Source organism: Lissotriton helveticus, chromosome 12 (assembly GCF_964261635.1).
Source record: "Lissotriton helveticus chromosome 12, aLisHel1.1, whole genome shotgun sequence".
Taxonomy (NCBI): domain Eukaryota; kingdom Metazoa; phylum Chordata; class Amphibia; order Caudata; family Salamandridae; genus Lissotriton; species Lissotriton helveticus.
Genome location: NC_136073.1, coordinates 789,221,287 through 789,246,497, shown reverse-complemented (window position 1 = coordinate 789,246,497; position 25,211 = coordinate 789,221,287). Strand labels below are relative to the sequence as shown.

The 25,211-nt window shown below is 44.7% G+C and overlaps 1 protein-coding gene across 1 annotated transcript in view; it reads left to right on the top strand.

The window, feature by feature from the left end:
- The window catches only part of NUP210L (nucleoporin 210 like), a 444,253-nt gene that overhangs the window by 65,505 nt on the left and 353,537 nt on the right, over positions 1-25,211 (top strand). The gene's annotated exons all lie outside the window — the stretch shown is intronic.

The following is a 25,211-nucleotide window of genomic DNA, read 5'->3' as shown; positions in this document are numbered from 1 at the left end:
CCCTTTACCCAAAAACTAAAAACTGACCCTGAACCCTAAAAATACCCCTTTACCCAAAAACCCAAAACTGACCCTGAACCCTAAAAATACCCCTTTACCCAAAAACCCAAAACTGACCCTGAACCCTAAAAATACCCCTTTACCCAAAAACTAAAAACTGACCCTGAACCCTAAAAATACCCCTTTACCCAAAAACTAAAAACTGACCCTGAACCCTTAAAATACCCCTTTACCCAAAAACTAAAAACTGACCCTGAACCCTAAAAATACCCCTTTACCCAAAAACTAAAAACTGACCCTGAACGCTAAAAATACCCCTTTACCCAAAAACTAAAAACTGACCCTGAACCCTTAAAATACCCCTTTACCCAAAAACTAAAAACTGACCCTGAACCCTTAAAATACCCCTTTACCCAAAAACTAAAAACTGACCCTGAACCCTAAAAATACCCCTTTACCCAAAAACTAAAAACTGACCCTGAACCCTAAAAATACCCCTTTACCCAAAAACTAAAAACTGACCCTGAACCCTAAAAATACCCCTTTAATTTAACATAATTAGCAATTAATCAATTAAATTAAATTAATTACCAATTACATTTTAATTAATTAACAAATATTATTTAATTACCAATTAATTAAATATTACTACCAATTAATACATTTACATATTTAATAAATAATAATTAAATTACTTCCCACCCTATTCCCCTATAAACCCACAACCCGCTACAGGAAATACATTATTTTAATTTACATAATTAGCAATTAATCAATTAAAATAAATTAATTACCAATTAAATTTTAAATAATTAACATATAATATTTAATTACCAATTAATTAATTATTACTACCAATTAATACATTTACATATTTAATAAATAATAATTAAATTACTTCCCACCCTATTCCCCTATAAACCCACAACCCGCTACAGGAAATACATTATTTTAATTTACATAATTAGCAATTATTCAATTAAAATAAATTAATTACCAATTAATTTTTAAATAATTAACATATAATATTTAATTACCAATTAATTAATTATTACTACCAATTAATAAATTTACATATTTAATTAATTATAATTAAATTACTTCCCACCCTATTCCCCTATAAACCCACAACCCGCTACAGAATAAAATTACACAATAATTTTAAAAAAATCATTAATTAAAAATAATTATAACATAAAATGACACTTTTCACACATATTATAACATAAAAACACTATAAATAATTACATATTATATAAAAAAAGATATTTTTTACTTTCGATATTATTTACAGTCGATATATTTTTTATTTTTTTATTTTTTTTGCCGAGTTTTATATAGCGCGAACTAGAACGGAACCGAATCAGTTATCAGAGCGCTTTACATAGCACCAGTTATGTTACATGAGGACACACTTTCATTTTAGGCACGGGGAGATTAAGTGATTTGCCCAGAATCACAGGGGGTTTTTGGCGTCGTTACCGAGACTCGAACCCAGTTCCCCAGGTCCGAGGTCGAGTGCCTTAGCCGTTAGGCCAACCCCTTTTCCTTTGATATTACTTCACTTACCTTAAAAACGATATTTTGGCTGTCGATATTCTGTCCTGTCGATATTTTCTCCAAACGATATTTAAAACTCGATATTTTGTCCATTCGATATTGTGGAGTCGATATTATGTCTGTGCACCCTTAAAAATCAAGTTTGTGGCTTCCCTCTTTTGCCCTTTTTGCGATTAAGGTGGTGCAGGGAATGCAATATTACTGGTGCCTGAAATCAGTCCATCTGATAAAGAACCCCAGTGCTTTAATTTACCTATGAAACATGGCAGCTTTGGATTTCATGCTACTGGAAAAATACAACCTTATACCTGAAACCAACAGGTTGTATTTCTGGAAGGAAATGGTTAGTGTTTGTTTTCCTAATGGTCTATGATATGGAGTCCTGAATTCCTACACAGGGCAGTAATGCACTGCTTAATTGCTCATGGCTGTGAAAATGTCGAAAGAGTCCATTATACTTTCCACTGTGTTCTGGTAGTTTTTGCTGAGCATACGGTTGTGAAAGAGTTTGGACATACTTTTAAGGATACACCTGTGCAAGGGAAGACCTGCCTCAGCATGGGCTGGACTTTATTGTCAGGGCCTATGATATGATGCCTCTTACTAGGAACACACTGTGACCGGACATATTTTTCTTTTATCGTGGCGTTTTCTTGTTGCCTGAGAATTTGGTGCTATACCTGAACATTTACTGCTGTGCCCGCACTCATCTGGCTTTCTGCCTGTTTATTGGTCTACCTGGGCCTGGGCAGTCGAAGCTGTGTCTAGATACATGAAGCTGTGCTTTTGTAAATGATGCTAGTGCTTTGGCATTTGTAATGTATCATCATGGATAATTGAGCTAGTCTTGGATAGCTGAAGCTGTGCCAGAGAATCTGATGGTTGCACCCTGGACCTTTTATTTGGAATTGTATCTGTGAATTTAGTGCTGTGTCTGGGTATTTGGTACGGAACATTATATAACATAACATACATATATAAGGCACATGTTCACCTTTTGTGCATCTTGCACTGAATATCAGATATTTTTATTACCCGCTAATTTTATTACTCTCAAAGGTATTGACCCATTAGGATTCAGGGCTATTCCTGAGATTTGATGACTAGTGTCATCAAATCTATATAACATAACATACATATATAAGGCACATGTTCACCTTTTGTGCATCTTGCACTAAATATCAGTTATTTTTATTACCCGCTAATTTTATTACTCTCAAAAGTATGGACCCAGCAGGATTCAGGGCTATTCCTGAGCTTTGATGACTAGTGCATGCATATGAAGGCTATACCTAAGCATGGGCGTAAAATCCGCTCCGCTCGCGGATTTTTCGGATTTTCGGCAAATCCGCAATCCGCGAACGCTCGCGAATTTGTCGAAAATCCGTGAATCCGCTCGCGGCGGATTTTTTGCTTGGTTGCGGCGCGCGGCGTGGTGCACGGCGTTCACTTTCCGTCATTTTAGCGTTTGCCGAGTTGTTTTTCTTTGCGAGTGACGCGCCATTTTAGATCTTGCTGCGTGTTCCCGCGGGAGTTTGTCGCCCGCGAATACGTACTCGCGGCTTGCCACCTTGCACAGCACACCTCGCGAGAGTTCGCAATTGCGAACATGTAGTTGCGGCGGAAAGGAACAATCTCGCACTTGCGAAATAGAGATTTTGCAATTTCGCACAAGAAAATCACCAGCAAACAGGATAAACCTTCAGAAAATTATGATTTTTATCAGAATCACTCCTCAGGTTGACATTTGCATGGCCTTTTTTTTTGCAAGGAGTCCATTTTGGGGGGGGGGGGAGGAAGGAAGTGCCCCACAGTCTCCAACTTCCTGTTCCTGTCCAGCAGGCTCCTCCCAGTGCTTTGTCCATCTCCTGGTCACTTTCCTTTGGATCTGGAGCTGGAAGGATTACTTTTTGTGGGTGCTGCTGGATATTTGGATTTGAGGCCTTTTTGACTGTCTTTGGATCACTTTTGGATTAGAAATCAACTTTCACAAGTAAGTTTGTTTGGGGCATTACAGTTGCTGCAAGTACAATTTTGGAACTTTTTCAGAAAATTAAATAAATTATATTGTGGGTAGCCACAGTATCCAGTAGGACCAGGGTTGGTTATGGGTGCATGATACAACTGTTTTGTTGAATTTAAACACCATTGAGGCCATGGATGGGCTGGGATTGTGCAGATTTTATTGTTTTTTGTCGTTTTTTTGGGCCTGCTGGTGTGGCCCTTTGCCCAGGGGTGGTGAGTGTTGCATGGGCCTAGTCTTTCTGTGGGGTGTCTTCTTGAATTTAAACATAATTGAGGCCATGGATGGGCTGGGATTGTGCTTATTTTATTGTTTTTTGTCGTTTTTGGGGGGCTGCTGGTGTGGCCTTTTGCTTGCCCAGGGGTGGTGGTGGTGCATGGACTGAGTGTGCCTGTGGTGTTGTCTCACTCTCTTTGATGTAAACATCATGGATGGCATTGGATTGTGGTGATTTCTGGCTGTTTTTCTGTTTTTTGGGGGTGTACTGTTGATGTGGTCTGGCCATGTGGGTGGTGGTGGTGGCCATCTTGAGTGCTGGCTGGTACAGGCAACATGTGCTTGGGGTGTAAGGGGGCCATTTTGAGGAGAGGCAGTGTCTGAGGCCTGCACTTATTTTGCCTACTTTTCATCCCTTATGCCCAGGGGTAGTGAGTGTTGCATGGGCCTAGTGTTTCTGAGGGGTGTCTTCTTGAATTTAAACACCATTGAGGCCATGGATGGGCTGGGATTGTGCAGATTTTATTGTTTTTTGTCGTTTTTTTGGGCCTGCTGGTGTGGCCCTTTGCCCAGGGGTGGTGAGTGTTGCATGGGCCTAGTCTTTCTGTGGGGTGTCTTCTTGAATTTAAACACCATTGAGGCCATGGATGGGCTGGGATTGTGCAGATTTTATTGTTTTTTGTCGTTTTTTTGGGCCTGCTGGTGTGGCCCTTTGCCCAGGGGTGGTGAGTGTTGCATGGGCCTAGTCTTTCTGTGGGGTGTCTTCTTGAATTTAAACATAATTGAGGCCATGGATGGGCTGGGATTGTGCTTATTTTATTGTTTTTTGTCGTTTTTGGGGGGCTGCTGGTGTGGCCTTTTGCTTGCCCAGGGGTGGTGGTGGTGCATGGACTGAGTGTGCCTGTGGTGTTGTCTCACTCTCTTTGATGTAAACATCATGGATGGCATTGGATTGTGGTGATTTCTGGCTGTTTTTCTGTTTTTTGGGGGTGTACTGTTGATGTGGACTGGCCATGTGGGTGGTGGTGGTGGCCATCTTGAGTGCTGGCTGGTACAGGCAACATGTGCTTGGGGTGTAAGGGGGCCATTTTGAGGAGAGGCAGTGTCTGAGGCCTGCACTTATTTTGCCTACTTTTCATCCCTTATGCCCAGGGGTAGTGAGTGTTGCATGGGCCTAGTGTTTCTGAGGGGTGTCTTCTTGAATTTAAACACCATTGAGGCCATGGATGGGCTGGGATTGTGCAGATTTTATTGTTTTTTGTCGTTTTTTTGGGCCTGCTGGTGTGGCCCTTTGCCCAGGGGTGGTGAGTGTTGCATGGGCCTAGTCTTTCTGTGGGGTGTCTTCTTGAATTTAAACACCATTGAGGCCATGGATGGGCTGGGATTGTGCAGATTTTATTGTTTTTTGTCGTTTTTTTGGGCCTGCTGGTGTGGCCCTTTGCCCAGGGGTGGTGAGTGTTGCATGGGCCTAGTCTTTCTGTGGGGTGTCTTCTTGAATTTAAACATAATTGAGGCCATGGATGGGCTGGGATTGTGCTTATTTTATTGTTTTTTGTCGTTTTTGGGGGGCTGCTGGTGTGGCCTTTTGCTTGCCCAGGGGTGGTGGTGGTGCATGGACTGAGTGTGCCTGTGGTGTTGTCTCACTCTTTTTGATGTAAACATCATGGATGGCATTGGATTGTGGTGATTTCTGGCAGTTTTTCTGTTTTTTGGGGGTGTACTGTTGATGTGGACTGGCCATGTGGGTGGTGGTGGTGGCCATCTTGAGTGCTGGCTGGTACAGGCAACATGTGCTTGGGGTGTAAGGGGGCCATTTTGAGGAGAGGCAGTGTCTGAGGCCTGCACTTATTTTGCCTACTTTTCATCCCTTATGCCCAGGGGTAGTGAGTGTTGCATGGGCCTAGTGTTTCTGAGGGGTGTCTTCTTGAATTTAAACACCATTGAGGTCATGGATGGACTGGGAATGTGCAGATTTTATTGGTTTTTGTCGTTTTTTTGGGCCTGCTGGTGTGGCCCTTTGCCCAGGGGTGGTGAGTGTTGCATGGGCCTAGTCTTTCTGTGGGGTGTCTTCTTGAATTTAAACATAATTGAGGCCATGGATGGGCTGGGATTGTGCTTATTTTATTGTTTTTTGTCGTTTTTGGGGGGCTGCTGGTGTGGCCTTTTGCTTGCCCAGGGGTGGTGGTGGTGCATGGACTGAGTGTGCCTGTGGTGTTGTCTCACTCTTTTTGATGTAAACATCATGGATGGCATTGGATTGTGGTGATTTCTGGCAGTTTTTCTGTTTTTTGGGGGTGTACTGTTGATGTGGACTGGCCATGTGGGTGGTGGTGGTGGCCATCTTGAGTGCTGGCTGGTACAGGCAACATGTGCTTGGGGTGTAAGGGGGCCATTTTGAGGAGAGGCAGTGTCTGAGGCCTGCACTTATTTTGCCTACTTTTCATCCCTTATGCCCAGGGGTAGTGAGTGTTGCATGGGCCTAGTGTTTCTGAGGGGTGTCTTCTTGAATTTAAACACCATTGAGGTCATGGATGGACTGGGAATGTGCAGATTTTATTGGTTTTTGTCGTTTTTTTGGGCCTGCTGGTGTGGCCCTTTGCCCAGGGGTGGTGAGTGTTGCATGGGCCTAGTCTTTCTGTGGGGTGTCTTCTTGAATTTAAACACCATTGAGGCCATGGATGGGCTGGGATTGTGCAGATTTTATTGTTTTTTGTCGTTTTTTTGGGCCTGCTGGTGTGGCCCTTTGCCCAGGGGTGGTGAGTGTTGCATGGGCCTAGTCTTTCTGTGGGGTGTCTTCTTGAATTTAAACATAATTGAGGCCATGGATGGGCTGGGATTGTGCTTATTTTATTGTTTTTTGTCGTTTTTGGGGGGCTGCTGGTGTGGCCTTTTGCTTGCCATGGGGTGGTGGTGGTGCATGGACTGAGTGTGCCTGTGGTGTTGTCTCACTCTCTTTGATGTAAACATCATGGATGGCATTGGATTGTGGTGATTTCTGGCTGTTTTTCTGTTTTTTGGGGGTGTACTGTTGATGTGGACTGGCCATGTGGGTGGTGGTGGTGGCCATCTTGAGTGCTGGCTGGTACAGGCAACATGTGCTTGGGGTGTAAGGGGGCCATTTTGAGGAGAGGCAGTGTCTGAGGCCTGCACTTATTTTGCCTACTTTTCATCCCTTATGCCCAGGGGTAGTGAGTGTTGCATACTTGCATGTCCCTAGTCTTTCTGTGGGGTGTCTTCAATGTAAACATCATGGATGGCATGGGATTGTGCTCATTTTTCTGTGTTTTGTCGATTTTTTGGGGTGTATAACTGAACTGATGTTCCTCTGTCTTCCATTGCTTTTAGGTGCACAAGAAGACTCAATAGAACCACCAGTGCCAGGAAGAAGTCCTGCAGCGGTGTGTGCAGCATAACGTCACGCGACGTCACGTCTGGACACAGAACCCTCTGCAACTCGTGCAACTGCTGCCTGCTGACCTGCTCTGAAGAAGATGGCCCCAAAAAAAGTAACCCGTAGCTCCTCTAGCAAGAAAGGTGCCAGTAAGGAGCAGAAGAAGCAAGTTACCAAGGACACTGGTGTGCCGCCCGCCCCTTTTTTTGTGAGTAAAAAAAAAAGTATGCCTGCAGCAGCTGCAGCGGGATCTGCTGGGGACCAAGCTGGCAGCAGCACCCCCGCTCCATTGGGCTCAGTGCCACCACCACCACCACGCCAACTTAAGTCCAAGCCCTTGAGTGCTGCAGAGGCAGCCAGTATACTTCTTCAATCACCATCGACCAGTGATGTTGGCTCATCGCAAGAAAGCAGCAGCAATGTCCCTCAATCAACACAGGTTGTTGTAGCTCATCTGACGAGTGTTGAACAACCACAGCGGCAACAACAATCACATGTGCAAGTACAAGCCCAAGTACATGTGGAAGGAGAGGCAGCGCAAGGAGATGCGCATGCAGAGGTGCATGGAGGGTCACAACAAGTGCCCACAATAGTTGTTCCTCCCGAAGTAGGGGCACATCAGGAAATCGACAATCAAGGCGAGGTATCATTTGAGGAAGCCACTCCTCCTGATGATCCTTCATTGTCTTCCACAACCCTAGCAAGGAAGAGATCAAGGGTGGTGTCTACATCCTCTTCAAGCACACCTCCTTCTGATGATACGGATCAAACTTGGGAACCAGCACCACAGCCTTCTGAGAGTGAGGCACACCATGATCCAACAAAGGTACTTAAGCGTAAAAGGAAGCTCGTCCAAAGTCTCAGACTTATGGAGTGTGATGAGGCTCAACAAGAAGTGGCGGATACTGCTGCTGATGAAGACTCTGCCAACGACGACCCAGTCATCATAAAGGTCACTGCAGCCCCAGCGGGCATGCAGCAAACAGACATTTTGACCCTAGCCCGAAGAGCTGCTGCGCGTGATGATGTTGTCGATGAGGAGGCAGTGGAAACACCACAATCATTGGAGTTAAGTAGTACACCAACTCGTCCCGCTTCCATATTTCTTTCTGGCAAGAAGAGACCTGCGTCAACCTCGACCTTAATTAGTGGCGGTGAAAGTGGAAAACGTACAAAAGTTGGCCAATCCAGATCCTCCACTTCATCTGGCATTAGCTTCATGACCACCACCACCACCAGTATCGCCGCCTCCTCCAGGTCCCACAGACACTTCAAGTCCCCAGTTTGGGACTTCTTTACTGTTTGTCCCAAAAATCCAAGGTTTGCCATTTGTACCCTTTGTAAGCTTGCAGTTAGTCGTGGTAAGCCAGGTAGCAACTATGGTACCGGCGGCCAGAGTGGTCATCTTGACAGAAAGCACGCTGTCCAATGGTTTGCGCACCTAGCTGCGATCAAGAAAGGCCAAAATCAAGGAAACGTTGATGTTTCATCTGATGTTGACGAGCAGGAAGAAGACGTGTCAAACACTTCCCTTACACCCAGTACCCCTCTCAGCAGCACACCCAATGTGAGGCACACTAAGAGTGTTGGAGCGAGTGAGACACCAACGCACAAAAGTTCACCAGCGAGCAAAATTGGGTCAACGAAGTCATTATCAGCCCGTAAATGCTTGGTCCAGGCCAACATTAGAACAATGCTTACTTCAGACGTGCCATATGAACGCAACCACCCACTGACGCGTCTGTATAACACTAAGCTGGCTAAAATGCTAGCTGTGGACCTTCTACCTTTTTCTTTTGTAGAAGCGGTAGGTTTTCTTGAATTAGTTGCAACGCTCTGCCCTAAATGGAAGGTTCCGAGCCGGTTCTATTTTGCCAGAGTTGCGGTTCCAGCACTACATGAAGATGTGCTGCAGGCGATTGGGGCAGCTTTGCAGAAGAGTGCTGTTCACACAATACATCTGACAACAGACATGTGGACCAGTGGCCCAGGCGATGATTACATGTGCATCACTGCACACTGGGTCTCTTTTTCAGGTGTTATAGCAAAGCTAAATGCAGGTGTTGACCCGGACCAAGTTTTCAAAGCTGCTCGGAAACATGCAACACTAGCCATGTTTGCCTTGGAGAAAAGTCACACAGCAGAAAACCTTTTGGAAGAGTTTGACAAAAAGGTGTTGTCAATGCTATCCCCCCTAAAACGCAAGATTGGTTATGTTTCCACGGATAATGGCGCCAATGTAGTTAAGGCCATGTCACAGGGTCACCATGTTAGAGTGCCGTGTTTGGCGCACTGTATCAACCTGGTAGTTCAAAAATTCTTGAGTGATAAAGAGAGTCCAGCGTTCGAGGTAATGGCCACCTGCCGCAAAATGTGCAACCATTTCAGCCATTCTTTTAAGGCCCGGAAGCATCTGCGGAGACTGCTACTTCAACGTGGAATGCCAGTGAAAGCACTCATCCAGGAGGTGGCAACACGTTGGAACTCAACCTTCTACATGCTTGAGCGTCTGCATGAGCAGTATACGGTACTCGATCACTATTTCTTGACAGAGGCTACATCTCAGAAGGAGGACCTGCGGATGAGTAAGGCGCAATGGGCCATAGTTAAAAGCCTGACAGACATGCTTCGTCCTTTTGAGTTCTTCACGCGTGCAGTCAGCCAGGAGGACTGTAATTTGGGAAAAGCTATCCCATTGTTGTGCATACTGGAGCACCAACTGATGGCGGTTTCTTCTGAGTTTGAAAAAGATGAAAAAAAAAAAACCCATTTCATTTTGTCTGAGAAATTATTACATCGCCTACGTGGTGATGAACGTCTTAAAAACATCAACTCAGATCAGCATTACATTTGTGCTACTATTCTGGATCCACGCTACAAAAAGGCGCTGGCAGACAACGCATTCTTTCCTTTCGCTGATGCAGATGTTCAAAAGTACAAACATTGGTTAGCCTGGTCAGCCAAGAGGTTTGAAAAAGAACGGCAGGTTATTGAAGGAGAAGCCAGTACATCAGCATCAGCATCAGCAGGCCATCCGCAGTCACAAGAATCCACTTCTGCACCTGTGGCTGGGGCACAAGTGACCTCTCAGCCGTTAAAGACACCGGCAACTGGATCATCTGCACCACACACAATGACAACACTAACAGTGGCTGGGGAGGAGGATTGGCTAAGTTTGATGGGGTATGGTTCTCTAAAAAATGTCACAGGCACAGCAAAAAGTAAGCAAAGTGGAGGAACAGTTGATGACCTTGAGTCGATGGTGCAGGACTATCTGAATGACTCAACAGTGGTCTTTCTTAATGAGGAGCCATTGCAGTATTGGCATGGCAAAAAACAATTGTGGCCACAGCTCTACAACCTGGCTATAAACTATTTGTCTTGCCCACTCGCAAGTGTGTCTTCTGAACGTGTTTTCAGTGCTGCTGGTGGCATTGTAACTGCCAAACGGAGCCGCCTATCGCCCAAAAATGTGGAGCGGCTGACAATGATCAAGATGAATCAGCACCTCATACCACCAGATTACAAAGTGCGAGAAAGCACGCCACATGAAGACGATGAGGACAGCAACGTAGATGAGGGGATTTTTTCTCTGTTCGGTGCCACTGACCTCATCCAGCCTGAATTCGCAGAGTATGATGACGAAATCTTGTTCTTATTCCCTGACACCGAGCCCTGAAAATGAGACAATCAATCAAGAACTTTCTTTTTCGTCCTTATTCACTTTTATTCCTGTGTGCTTTGTGTCTCTCTTTCTTTGTTTTGCACAGTTAATTTAATTCAAACTTTAATCACCTAATCCCAAAAACAAGACCATCATCAGAACTGTCTTCACTTGTTTGCTTATTGATTTGAAGGTGCCGCAGTCTACATTCCTCAGGTTCACAAGTTCTGAAGAACATGCTCCTCTATCCTCCTCCTCCAGACTGCGATTTCCCTCCAAGCAGAGTGCTGGATTACGCACAATGAAGAAAGACTCAGCACTTGTGGGGGTGTTGTACTTCTTTGCGGGTGAGTTGACGGTTTTGGGCCCATTGCTGTGAAGCTCTAATAATGGACAAAAGTGTTTTGGACCAAATATGAGGTGGAAATTTCTTGCCGTTTTTGCTGACTTGCTTGCCTTTGAGGTGCTCTTTGGCGGGGTTCCGGGGGTTTGTGTGTAATTTTTGGTGTCTGTCGAAGCACTGCTGCGACAGTCTAATCTTGATTGCATTTGCTTTTCAGGAAATCCGTGGTGGAAAACAGGAGTTATGATGATTGATGATGACCTAGCTGCACAGCGCGTTACTTTGGACCGAAGGCCGAGAGATATTGTAAGTATGAGATTTAGCTTTTTCGCTGTTTGGGGGTGTTGTCGGGTGTTTTTTTGCGGGTGGGTTGGCGCCGGCGGGTCTTGCCTGGGGCATTCCTGGGAAGGTCTAATACCGGATACAAGTGTTTTGGACAAAATCCATAAGGAACAGCCTTTTTTTTGCCATTTCTTCAGACATCTTGCTCAATGTAGCGTTTTGGGGGGCTTCCTGCTGTTCGTGGGTGGGTTGCGGCCGGGGTCTCTGTCGAAGCACTGCTGCGACAGTCTAATCTTGATTGCATTTGCTTTTCAGGAAATCCGTGGTGGAAAACAGGAGTTATGATGATTGATGATGACCTAGCTGCACAGCGCGTTACTTTGGACCGAAGGTCGAGAGATATTGTAAGTATGAGATTTAGCTTTTTCGCTGTTTGGGGGTGTTGTCGGGTGTTTTTTTGCGGGTGGGTTGGCGCCGGCGGGTCTTGCCTGGGGCATTCCTGGGAAGGTCTAATACCGGATACAAGTGTTTTGGACACAATCCATAAGGAACAGCCTTTTTTTTGCCATTTCTTCAGACATCTTGCTCAATGTAGCGTTTTGGGGGGCTTCCTGCTGTTCGTGGGTGGGTTGCGGCCGGGGTCTCTGTCGAAGCACTGCTGCGACAGTCTAATCTTGATTGCATTTGCTTTTCAGGAAATCCGTGGTGGAAAACAGGAGTTATGATGATTGATGATGATGACGACCTAGCTGCACAGCGCCGCGTTTGGACCGAAGGCCGAGAGACATTGTAAGTATGAGATTTAGCTTTTTCGCTGTTTGGTGGTGTTGTGTCGCGTGTTTTTTTGCGGGTGGGTTGGCGGGTCTTGCCTGGGGCATTCCTGGGAAGGTCTAATACCGGCTAGAAGTTTGTTGGACAAAATCCATAAGGAAACACCAGTTTTTGCACTTTTTGTAAGTTAGGGTTCGTTAGGGTTAGCCCTAGCAGCAGGATTGCATGTGTTTAGGGGGGTTCTATTGCAACGCGGTTCTGTTGTTGTAGAGCACTGTTGGAGCGATGCTGGCTATGGATACTTTTGCTTGCAGGCAAGTGGTTTGAATACAATCCACGGTCTGTATTTGGGTCTACTGTTACTTTCAAAGTACGTTTTGTAACCATTTTTCTGCTAGGCATCGTTTTTGGAGATATGATTGGGTTCTTCTACATTTTTGCTACTGGCTTTAGTAAGGGTCTTGGTGGGAGCATTGCTGGGAAGGTCAAATTTTGTTCTAAAACACAGTAGTACACCCACCTTGAGGGGAAAGATCCGCTATAATATTTTGGCCATACTTATTGATCCTTAAAAAGGTGACTCAGACAGAGCACGCAATTTCAAAAATATTGTACTGTCTATTAGGGAAATCAAAGTGTGACTTTTTGAACCACACAGCGTACATACCTTTTATTTATTTATCAGTGGTATTGTAATAGCACTTCCTGTTTTCCGTTCAATAATTGCCGGGTTTCAGTCAACATCCGCCAGGCAGGCAGTGGACAGGGTGTCTCTTCTGTCAGTGGTCACCACCACATTGATGGACGAAGCGTCAGCTGGAATGGAGGAGTGCCGCCAATAAGAGGAATTGTTTGCTGCATGCAACTTACTTACCAATTTCAACAGGACAACTCCAACAACATACGCAATACAGATACAGTATCCATTGTTGTCTTTTATTCTATGAGTGTGACTGCATGTGCTTACCTTTACTTTGTAACCAAAGATTGTCTGTAAACTCTGTATCTTCAATTATTGTTTGTCCATGCTCTGCTTTTTTTTTCTTCTCTCAACAAAACCTACCCAAAAAGAAACCCCCATTCCCATCCATTTTACAAACCCTAACCCTCTTCCCCCGGGCTGTGTTGTTTTGCTTGATGTCTGACTAAAATGACATCAATAATTCCACACACTTGCTGGGGAGGATAAGGTGATAGCAGCAACAGGCTGGTGAAGGAATACGAGGATATCTTCTAGACTTACTCAGCTTCAGTACTATATCTTCTAGTAGTAGTAGCCAATGTCAAATAAATTCAACGCAAGTACTAGTTATACTTGCAATACTTTACCATTTGTTAGGCTACATTATGGCACTGTTCTAGTGTACTGTCACCTGCTATTTTCTCGATCGTACCGTAACCGTTGTAATGCTACAGTAAGGAGTACAAACAAGGTTTCGTTTTCTTTTTTTCCATAGGCATGCAACTGCCACTGTGTCACACCACTAGTAACACCGCAATGAGGAAATGTCACCCGCCCAGGAATGACAACGTTAATCCCCATTTCACCTGGAGCCAGCCCTGGGCCTAGCCCTAATTTCTAACACAAATTACAGGTAAGATAAGCGTTTGGTGGGAGGTAGTATAATGGAGTATTATTTCGGAGTAGACAAGAGATTGACGGTTGTACTACTAAAGTCCTACGACTGTTCAGGAAAACAAAGTTACTGTTACACCCCCGCCCCCCACCCACCAGACTGAAAAGCAGTAAAAAACAGGTATGGTCAGATAAAGTAGTTGAAAAATATATTTATTTATCCCTAACAAAATAATCTCCCTCACCCACCCTAACCCCAACGATTGTCTCTGAAACGTCCCAAAACGATCCCAACTCCCAAATCCCACCCCCCAAAAGTCTATAAAAAAAGGGCAAGGGACACTCCACTACTGGAGGGTGCTGGTGCTGGTGCATGATGCGGCATGGGCATCATACTCCTTGCGGAGGGTGGCAAGCTCGGAGCGGAGGCCCTTAACCAAGGTCTTATACCTCAGGACCTCCTGCTCCAGGTTGGACATGCGGACTCGTAGGCGGTGTTGGCGTTCCTTGCAGCTCCTGTGGGGGGCAGCTGGTATTTCGGGTGCTTGGCGGTGGCGGTCGGCTTTCTTAGCCCGGCTCGGTCCCGCTGGTTTAGTCACGGAGGAGGATGCAGTGGTCACAGTCGAAGATGTTGCCCCGCTCGACTGCGTGTCCTCCTCCTCCTCCAGGGCCACCAGCCGCCGATACTCGGCGACTGTGGCCTCCAGCCTCCGTTGCCGGGCCAATCTAGCCTGCTCCCTCCTTGTTGTTGATTTGGAAGGAGCAACTATATGAAGAAAGAAAGACATAGTCTGTAACCAATGCTCCTTATTAATAACACAAAGTGATTGAGCCGAAAGTTGGGTCACAGAGTACAAGTAGCAAATTGAAAGCACAGTACATAACTATTGAGGACAGTATCTATGTAACCTCCCACTTCTGCATCCTTGCTCTAACAGTAGTGGTAGTTTAATGAACTAATTCTACGACCACTATGGACTTCCATTACAGTCGACTATGACAGTACACCAGTCTTATTCTTCTTCTTCTCTCTTGTTTAGGGAAATGGGTACGTTATCTTATGCAAGCCGGCAGAATGACATGGACACAGCACAGTGAAGTTGCACCCGAGAAAAAAAGTTGCACACCATGATGATGGAGACAGACTTGCGTTACTGTACCGGTCCAGTACATGCAGGTGGTGAAGCTATTACTTTTCTATTACGGGTGGCACTGAGAATACTCTGTTACAAGGGCTACTGCTTAATTAATTTACCTTTCACCCTACAGTGCAAATGAGTACTAGAAAAGGAAACTGAAGAAGCTAACTAATTTGATTATCTATCACTTCACATGGGACGTATTTAATGACAGATGAGATGACTTTAGGTGCTTTGCTTAATATTGAGTGAACACAGTGATACACCCACACATGAATGACGTACTACAAGTAAACTAAAGTTATTAAGAGAGGTACGGAGTGTCCACCGTAATAACCAGATATATGCTGTGAATGCAAACGCAATACAAAGTACTGCTACTATTCATGGTAGTATTGGACACATTTACTATTTCTTTTCCTTGCCTTCCCTGCACTGGGACGGACGTGCGGGTGCGGTGGTACATGCTCTTCAAGGTAACACTTACTTCACCTGGCGACCATCTACTCTCTCTAGATACACATTTGCTATGTAAGAGTCAGAGAATACCATGCTCCAGGCATCCATTCATTCAAAGTATACGCACACATACAGTTTCTGTTTCACCCACCCAGGCTGCTGTCCTTCCACCCATCCTTGCTTCATCATTGACCCAGCCATGCACCATACCATATTCTTTCCTTCCCAGCCACCTCTGGGTCCAAGCAAACACATATCGTTCTTCTTTGCCAGCCATCATACAAGTTCGCGTCCCACTTACTTACACCCTTCTTTCGCTTTTCGTTCATCCCATCCATCACGTTCGTCTAAGAACTTATTGGGATTCTTCTCACCAAAAACTTCACAGCTAAGTCGAAGTACATTTCGAGGAGGCTACTACCTGGTTGATTTGTAATTGTAATACACCCGTGCAGAAAGCACACTATGCAGTCTTCAATCTCAATAAGTAAGGAATATATAGCTTACCTGTTTCCGCCACCACCGTTTGATCCCCCACAGGAACGGCCACCAGCTCTTCTACCGCCGCATCCTCCCCAGAGGCCTCCGAGTCCAAGTCCAACACATCAGCCACCTCCGCGCTGGCCCCGTCACCAGATGTTACACCTACAAAGTACATTTAAGAAAGTTAGAATACACCACTCACTACTATATAATATTTGGTCTAGGAGAAATGTTAAAAAAACAGAATACAATGTAATAATTTGTGACTGTCTACTCCATAGTAAAAATGTCCCATTTTCCAGGGAAGGCTGTTGTCTTGCTGCACTTTTATGCACAACTGATGAATGCTTGCTTTTGATTTTTAACACGCACCACTTTTTCTCCTAACAGACAGAAGCTTGACTCCTGAGTCCTAAGAACACGACCAGGATCAAGTTCAAAGTAGGTGAGAGTTCGGCTCGACCACAAGAAATGTGTCCAATTAATCGTCAGCACTAACCACTTTTCCGTTTACAGTTAAATAGTTTTATGACAAAGTAGATTTCAATAAATGTGTTTACTTTTAATAAAGCTTTTACACTTAAATAGACTCTGTGGTTTTTGTTCCTCTAGACTAGAGTGGATGAGCTAAAGGTTTTGGAATTTTTGCAAGCATGAGTGCCTCTGACACTTCTTGACTGTGCTGTGACTCCGTACTACTCTCTTGTCCTGCGTACGATAATCTAGAGATCATTGGGGATCTATAATCGGTGACTTCGGGAGCTGAATGACTCTGCCACACTATCTAGTCAGTAAGGAGACAGTGCATAGAGGTATTGCTGAATATAATGGGAGTCCAATGGAATTGCCAAATGTCCAATCTTAGTTAGCTACACAGACAGACTAATAAGAATAGTCTAGTAATACCACAGGGAGTCATATTCGAGGCAGGATAAGAATTTATATCCAGTCTACAAGAAGATCAAAGACGATTTAGAAAAAATCGAATGAGGAACGCTAGGAAAAAATAGGTACTGTTTAGTAAAATGTAAACTTACTGGGGCCAGCAAAGGAGCCCTCGCCTGCCCGATCCTGGCCTGCATCCTCAGCACCCTCCTCCTGTGTCCTCTTGCCCTTGGGGGGAGCTGATGTACAACATGAAAGAAAGAAAAACCATAAAACATGGATGAGATTTTTCAACCAAATCAAACATTTCAAAAGAACAATAACAACATATTTTGGAAAAATAGCAAATAGATAGACAACTATTCCACGGGATCTATCTCATGTGGTATACTACGTTATTCGTATTGCCTGATTTGCGGAACGTTGACTTAGAAAGTTCCTATGTAACTCAATAAACAGACTACTAAAGAGGTTTGCCTAGGCCTGGCACTGCAGGCAGTAGTGCGCAACACGTGACAGACAAAGTCCATCCTGCTTGCAGATCAGTGAATACTCAAACTATCAATCCACCCGCCACCACCGCCACTATTTCTTCTGATAGCCATGTGACTGTCTAAAGGAAGGACACTGGACTTCAGTCTGTTGGGGCTGATTTATAAGTCCCTTGCGGAAGTTGCGGCTGATTTTCCTCCATTGTTGCGTGCCTTTTCTGACGCAGCGGCAGAACAAAAGACTCGCCATGGTGTTGGTGCGGCGTATATATTAAAAAAAAAAACACATATGGGCATATGGGCGATGCATCACGTTGTAAAGCCCTGCGCCATCAGGGGGCGTTCCGGCGCAAGGGAGGGCGTACCTGCGCAGGAACGAATCCTAAAAGTGGCTGAGGGAAATCTACAAGATGTCAATCAGTCATTTTTATGACAATGATGCATGACTCAAACCCTGCGCGCTTGAAGCCGACGTACGGCTTGATGCAGCATTGGGGAGATAGGGTACCCCAGAGCATTGCTGGAGCTGCGCCATCGTTGGCACGCAACTCCAGCAATGCGCTGCCTTTACGGCACAGATGCGTAAGGCTTCTGTGACGTTTTGGGCCAATGGGTGGTGGTGGCATGGCACACAATTACTGCCGCATCCCTGCTACTTTGCAGGGATGCGCCGGTAATTGAAAATATGACCCTTACTGTCTAGCATTACGCAGTTCTTTTCTTTACAGTACACTGATACATAATTTCTCAGGCCAATGAAATGCTTCTGAACACAACATACAAAACAAAGAAGCATAGTAGCAAGCAAGGCTACTGAGAAGGAGAGCAGTGCACCTGAAAATGAAATGCATAGAAGATTTTGAAATATAATTTACCTCAATGTAATCGGCAGCATTATTGCTCTTGGTAAAGAACAAAGATTTGCAAATAACAGAGCAGGATAAAACAGAGTAGTAAATGGACTACTACTACTACTCACCAAGCCCGGGGACCTCTACGCCGAGCGCGTCCAGCAAGTCCCGCTCCCGGTCCATGACATCGGTCCAGCGGTGGGTGGCCTGGTTATATGTGCGCCGGACCCCAGAGATCTTGTACATGGCCCGGCACACCTTCTCCCACCGCTGGCGGCGCTCCCGGATGCCATAGCCGGTCGCGATCTTGCCGCCTCCCAGGATCGTCTTGGGGAGGCGGCGCTGGACATGGAAGATCAGTGCCGCCACTTCCTCCGCGCTGAAGATCTCCCTCGGGACCACTTGCTCCCCCCTTAAACGCCCGCACGGGAGCCGGGCACGGGGTGCGGGACCCTTCCCCTTCTCAGGGTGCTTCCCGGCTCCCTTTACCATGGTCTGGGCAGAAATAAACTTAAATGATAAAGAAGAAATAGAATAGTGAAGAAGAAAAGAAAAGAGTTTAAAAAAGTAGTTTAAAAGTAACTAAAAGCTGCAGAAAACACAAAAATATAGAGCTAGAAAAATAGAGGGTTAGATAATAAGTAAAATTAGATCAAAAAAACTTCAAACAAGCAAAGGATGGCAGAGATTGAGAGAGGATAGAGAAAGCATGCCCAGAACCATAGCAATGAATGAGAAACAAGATGGCCGCGCCCGTTCACGACCGCGTGGGTAAGTTCGCGCGAGATTTTCCTTGCGAGTACGCGCGAACTTGTACTCGCGAGCAGCACACTTTGCGAGATTACACATAGCGGGCGGAAACGGAATTACGTCACGCCAACAAGATGGCCGCGCCCGTGTACGACCGATAGGGTAACTTGGCAAACGAATAGCTAGAAGCGCCTCGCGAACACGCGCAAGATCACGCGAATATACACGTCGCAACAAAAACAATTTTGTATTCGCACGTATTCGCGGCTTCCGAAATCGATCTCGCACGGATTCGCGCCCCAAATAACGCGCGAAATTGCAAAAAAAACGATTTTAGCTAAAATGAAAGCAATGAGCAGGTGCAAAAGTTCAAACTTAACATTAGTAACATTCAAGGTAGTGCTTCCTGATGGGCCCCTCCAGAGTTTGCAACAATTCTATGACCCTGCTATGACCCAAACAGCAGGCTCATAGAATAGCACCATAAAGGTCCTGTAAAAAAAAAATTTCACTGCAACAAAAAGCAAATTACAGATAAGGAAGGAAGCAGGTGCCAGCCAGACTGGAACTTTCAAAATTACTGACACATTAATGAAACACAAATTAATTGATGGCAGTTGAAGAAGGGCAGGTGTGCTAGCTTTTTTCAACCACCATAATCTACAGTAATAAATAAACCTAATAGGTGCCTGTGAGGATGTACTAGAGGGTGGCATGGGTGTCCCAGAGGGTGGCAGTGGTGAAACAGAGGGTGCTGTGAACCTGTGATGATAAACCAGACGTAGAAACAACATAGTCGCGGCCGTTGCAAGCCGAAAAGTAAGTTCGCAATTGCGAACTTGTCCCAAAATCGGCGCGAACACGCGCCAACACAAAAAACGGAAAAATCCGCAAATCCGCTAGAGTTCGCGGATCTTCGCGGATTGCGAATCCGTAAATACGCAAGTTCGCGGATTGCCAATCCGCAAAATCCGCCCATACTTAGCTATACCTTGGTAGCTGACAGCTGTACATCTGGTAGTTATTGCACTCCGTAGATGTCACTTCCTGTGGTGTTGTTGTGGGTCAGAGGTCATGGAATATCACTTCCTGTGATATCACTACGGTCTAATTCAATGTGACACCACTTTTCTGTGATATCACACGACCTGTGATGTCACTTCTGCTACCCCTGGCAATTTGGTAAATTGACCTCCATGAGGGGCAGTCATCGTGAAGGACTGGCAGTCGGGTGTTATGCCCCGGGGTGGCTCATTGGATCGGCGATTAGAGTTGGGTGGATCAGTGTACCGTTTGTGGACGTCCGTCTGGACTGGGACTTATGAAGACTGTCACCTCTCCTACACAGTTTGAACCTGAGCATGTGCTGTTCCCTTCTCCCTTTCATCTTGAAAAATTACTACAGCGTGGCACAGCTAAAAAGGCTCTGAGACACCTACTGTATACGGCCTGGTCAACTCACCTAGACCTCAAGTCAAAGTACACTGATTACCAAGACCACAGTGCACCCAGCCACTGCACATGTAATGTTGTTGAAAGTTGCACTCTTAAGACTTGTATCGAACTGTCAAATGTTTTGGAACATTGTCTTCCTTTTGTACATTACCACACGTCAATAAAGGGCAAATGAAAAATAAAAAAAGCTTGGCTTGTTTTGAGCACAAAAGACCAGGAGGACTGGGAGCTCAGCCAGAGCAGGGTATCTGGTTCGAGCCATTCTCAAAACTTCTGAAATTTCTGTAAGCGTCGCGCTTCACATATATTTTCTGAAATGCCCTGAATAGACACTACTTAAATATTCAAGTATTTTCATAGTTTCCAAGCCAATAATACCTGACATTCTACAGGAGCCGACCCATGTGTTTTTCAACTGTGCATTGTCAATAATTATCTCCATTGTGCCAGGCCTAGAATTGTGGCACAGGAGCCCCTCATGTACCATGGTATATGCTAACAATTAAACCAAATGCACCAATACCTGCATTGTCCCATGGATGTACCGTATGCCAAGAATCAACTCTAGTGTGCCAATATTTTGCCTTATCTCAAGAAATAACTCCAGTATGCCAGCACCAGCAGTTTGCCATGTATACCACTTATGCCAAGAATTACCTCCAATATCCCATGGTCAGCCTTTTGCAGTGGGTGCACCTTACACAAAGAATTACACTCTATATGTCAGTTCCATGATTTTGTCAAGGATATCCTTATGCCAAGAATTACCACTAGTGTACCAGTGGCAGCATTTTTCCACAGTTGCCCCTTTTGCCACTTGTGTATGGGATGACCATAATGTTGCCATGGGTTTCTCTCAAAGCCACAAAGTGCCTCCAGTACACTAGGGCCAACTTAATATTTGTACGTGTAACACTCACAGAAACTCTCATTTATATTCACTTTCATTCACTTAGCTATTCACACTTATTCTCACTCACACTCACCTCCTCACACTGCTTCACATTAATTCTCACTCGCTCGTTCATTCTCACTCACTCCCCTGGTCACTCACACATAGAAGAGCTCTCCCTCATACACACAATCACGCTCACTTGTGATCACTTGCATTCCCTTACATTCATTCTCACTCACTCACATCCCCTTGTACTGCCTCATACTCTCACACATTCTCAACCACTCACTCACTCTTACTCTCATAGTCTTACTCTCATTCCCACTTATTCTCACTTAACTGAGACTCATTGAGTCCCACTCACAGTTACACTCACTGCTCACTTAGGCCCACATGCATCAACACTGCCATTTGCGATTCCTTATTAGCGAAAAATAAGGATTCGCTAATAAGGAATCGCAAATGGCTATGCATGAAGAAATCTCTAAAAAAAATAGCGATTTCTTAAAATTCTTTAGTTGCGACTCGCAAATTGCGAATCGCAATTAAGGGATACCTCCCCATTCATTCCTATGGGCCTATAGACCCATAGGAATGAATGGGAAGCCATTCTCAATTTGCGATTCTCAATTAGAGAATCGCAAATTGAGATTGCAATTTCAAGGGTGCCAGGGTGTCAAAAGGACACCCTGTTGCACCCCTGAAATCTGCCTATAAGTACATCTTGCACACGCACATGCCCCAAGGGCATGTGTGTGGGTAACATGGAACTTTGAAAAATGCACTTTAGTGCATTTTTTAAAGTTTTTGCAAATTACCATGAAGGTCAACTTCATGGTAATATGCTCCCCCTATTAGCAAAATCGCTAATTTTTTTTGTTTGATGCATTGCATTTAAGGAATCTCAATTTGAGATTCCTTAAATGCAATCGCAATTTAAGTAATCGCAATTTTGCGATTACTAAAATTGCGAAAAGTACAAAAATTATGATGCATCCCAAAAGTTCAATTTGCATTCGCAAACGGACGATTTTTGCAATTCGCACCATTTGCGAATGCAATTTTCAATGATGCATGTGCCCCTTAATCTCACTCACTCCCCCAGTTATTCTCTCTGTCACACATCCTCACAGCTACACCTGTTCACACATACACAAACATTTTTCAAAGATTTGTCATTCCTTCCCTTCAGCTGCCTGAGCCCCTCTGCTTCAGCTGTCGGTGCTGGACAGGACCCTTCGGGCAGGCACAGCATTCCATCAAGCCTCAGGTGCTGAAACAGGAAAATGAAAGCTGGACCATGAACAGGTGTCAGCTTTCAACCTCTTGTATTTTCATCTCACCTGCTTCCAACTCACAGGGTAGAAGTGAGGCTCCGGGCATTGACCTCATCTCTCTGTGTGACGAGATGGTAGAGGGTGAAGTGACAGCCTGATTGATGGATATGTGTGGCACTGCTAAGCTTAAGCCTTAAGTGTCCCAGCCTATCTGTATAGGTGATGTTACAGCATAACACTGATGAGGGGGTTCATAGGTGTGTTAGACGAATGAGCCCAGGTATGGGACTACTCCAACTCAGAGCAATCTGGTTGATCGCTGGCATGGCGCCTTTATGCGCCACCACCAATCATCGTACAGGTTTACTGCTGCTTTACGCATGCGCAGTTCAACATTCTTTTTTATTATATGAATAATGTATATTAGGCTATTATTCTCTATTAGTAGGATAAAAACCATGTAGAAAACAACAAGGATGGTGGAGCCCAATGTCCATAAACATGAGAAGCCACAAACTCTGTTAGCCTCTGGATAGCATCATATGATTTCTACATTGAGCCATGTCTTCTTTTGAGGCGGCACAGTCAGTGAATGGCTGGGCTTAGCTCAGACATTACTTCCCCTATCTTATACGTAACCACAGATTTGACTTGATCTGACCTACTTGAGCGGATCTATCTAGCTACTCTGTTGTTTAAACATTCACTGAGTTGCCATACCTTATCTTGTTGTATTCATGTGCTGATGTAAAGCCCTCTGATTCCATTGGATCCCGCTAGCTCTATAAAAAACTCTTAAAATAAATGAATAAAAACAAATACCGTAGACTGTTGTGGTGCAAGGGTCGAAAAGCATGGTCATCCTCTGCTTCTACATTGCCACCTATCAGGACAAACTGGGAGACCATCAAACAAGGTAAAGGGCCTAGGTATAAATTCCCTGGAAATTATATATATATATATATACATGCAGAAGAATTCCCAGTGAGAGTAGTGGAACAGTACATGTGAGTCATTGAAAGACCTCTCCAGAATACCATATCCAAAGAAAAGAAGGAATCCTGAGGAAAACACAATAAGGTACTGGATGCAAAGAAACAAAAAGCATGTCAAAAACAGAACTCAGCAAAGCATTGCGACAACCTGAACAACAGGTTCATTTACTATATATATGACTCTCTCTGCCTCCCATAACCCGAACATGGAGCTTCTCTATCTTGTGCTAGTAGAACGGAAGATGACATAATACCTTGGTTGTAAGATGTCCTTCAAGGACATTTACATTTACAAAGGGTCACCCTGTGACGAATAACCAAACAGCAGTAGCCCTAGAAGAGGATATTATATTTTCACCCACCTCATGCTAAGAGCCCGCCAAGAGGCTGAGGAGATGCTCCTTGGGACCTGGTGGCAGCTAAATACACCTATGCATGAGTTTTGTTCTGACAACTTGCAGGAGTGGAGATGCACTATTACAGAGGTCTTGGTCAGAGATCTCCCAACAGCCGGGACTGTTATAAAACTAAGACTTGAAAAGAAATGTAATTAATTGATCACCCAACACAAAAGACTTTGGAAATAATGCTGGCAGACGAACAGTTCATCTTAGACAGCACTGATTTCTACTTTGGCTAATTACAAGGGTATGTGTTAAGGTGAGACCAGATAATAGGCTGACTCCAATTCTCCTCTCTAAGTTGTTTGTAATGGGTAAATAACCCTGCTCTGTAGGACAAGAGGTAAATAATTGAGATTGAATGAAAATGTAAAAGAGATTTGGCTCTTGCTGGCATATAGTTTTAGGTGTTTTGGAATCATCCATTCGTTGACTGTGGTGCAGCTACTACCTTTGGTGTAGCTGGAGCTTGGTAGAAAAGGGTGTAGGTGGTGGGATAGAATGTAGAAAATGGTATAGGGCATAACACAGAATGTTTGGTGTAGGAAGTGTAGTGTGTGTATGGTATAGGAGATATAGGTGATATGTAGGCCGGTAGGTAAAAGGGCACAAAGGGCAAGATGTACGACGCCCAAAATAGCGCCTCGCAAATTGTGAGTATTTTGCGACTCGCAATTTGCGAGGCGCTATTTTGGATGTACAGCAGTGTGTAACTCATTTTTAGCGATTCCCAATGGGGTCGCAAATTGAGAGGCTCATGAATATTAATGAACATGTCGCAATTTGCGACCTCATTGGGAATGGCAGGCCCTCCCAGGTATGGTGGCCTGCTTGGCTCAGCAGACCATCATATCTAGGACTGCTTTTAAATAAAGCAGTTTTTTTAATGCAGCCCGTATGCATTTAAAAAAGAAAAAATTAAACGTTCCGTTTCATTTGTTAAGGGTAGGCAGTGGTCCCTGGGACCACTGCCTGCCCTTAAAAAAAATTCCCCTGCATTTGCAAAAGAGAAATGGTCCCCTGGGGACTCCTTCTCTTTTGCGACCCCATTACCACCCTCTTGAAGAGGGTGGTAATTTGGTAGTGTTTTGCAACCATAATTGCGGTCGCAAAACGTTTGTGCATGGGGTTGCGCTCCCTATTAGGAAGGGAACGCCCCTTCCTAATACTGACTTGCAATTCCAAAATTGCGAGTCGCAAATAAATTGCAACTCGCTATTTTGGTATGGTACATACCCCTATTGGTTTTTGCATGCGCAAACGGGTTCGCAAAATCGTTTACGCATGCAAAAACCATCATACAT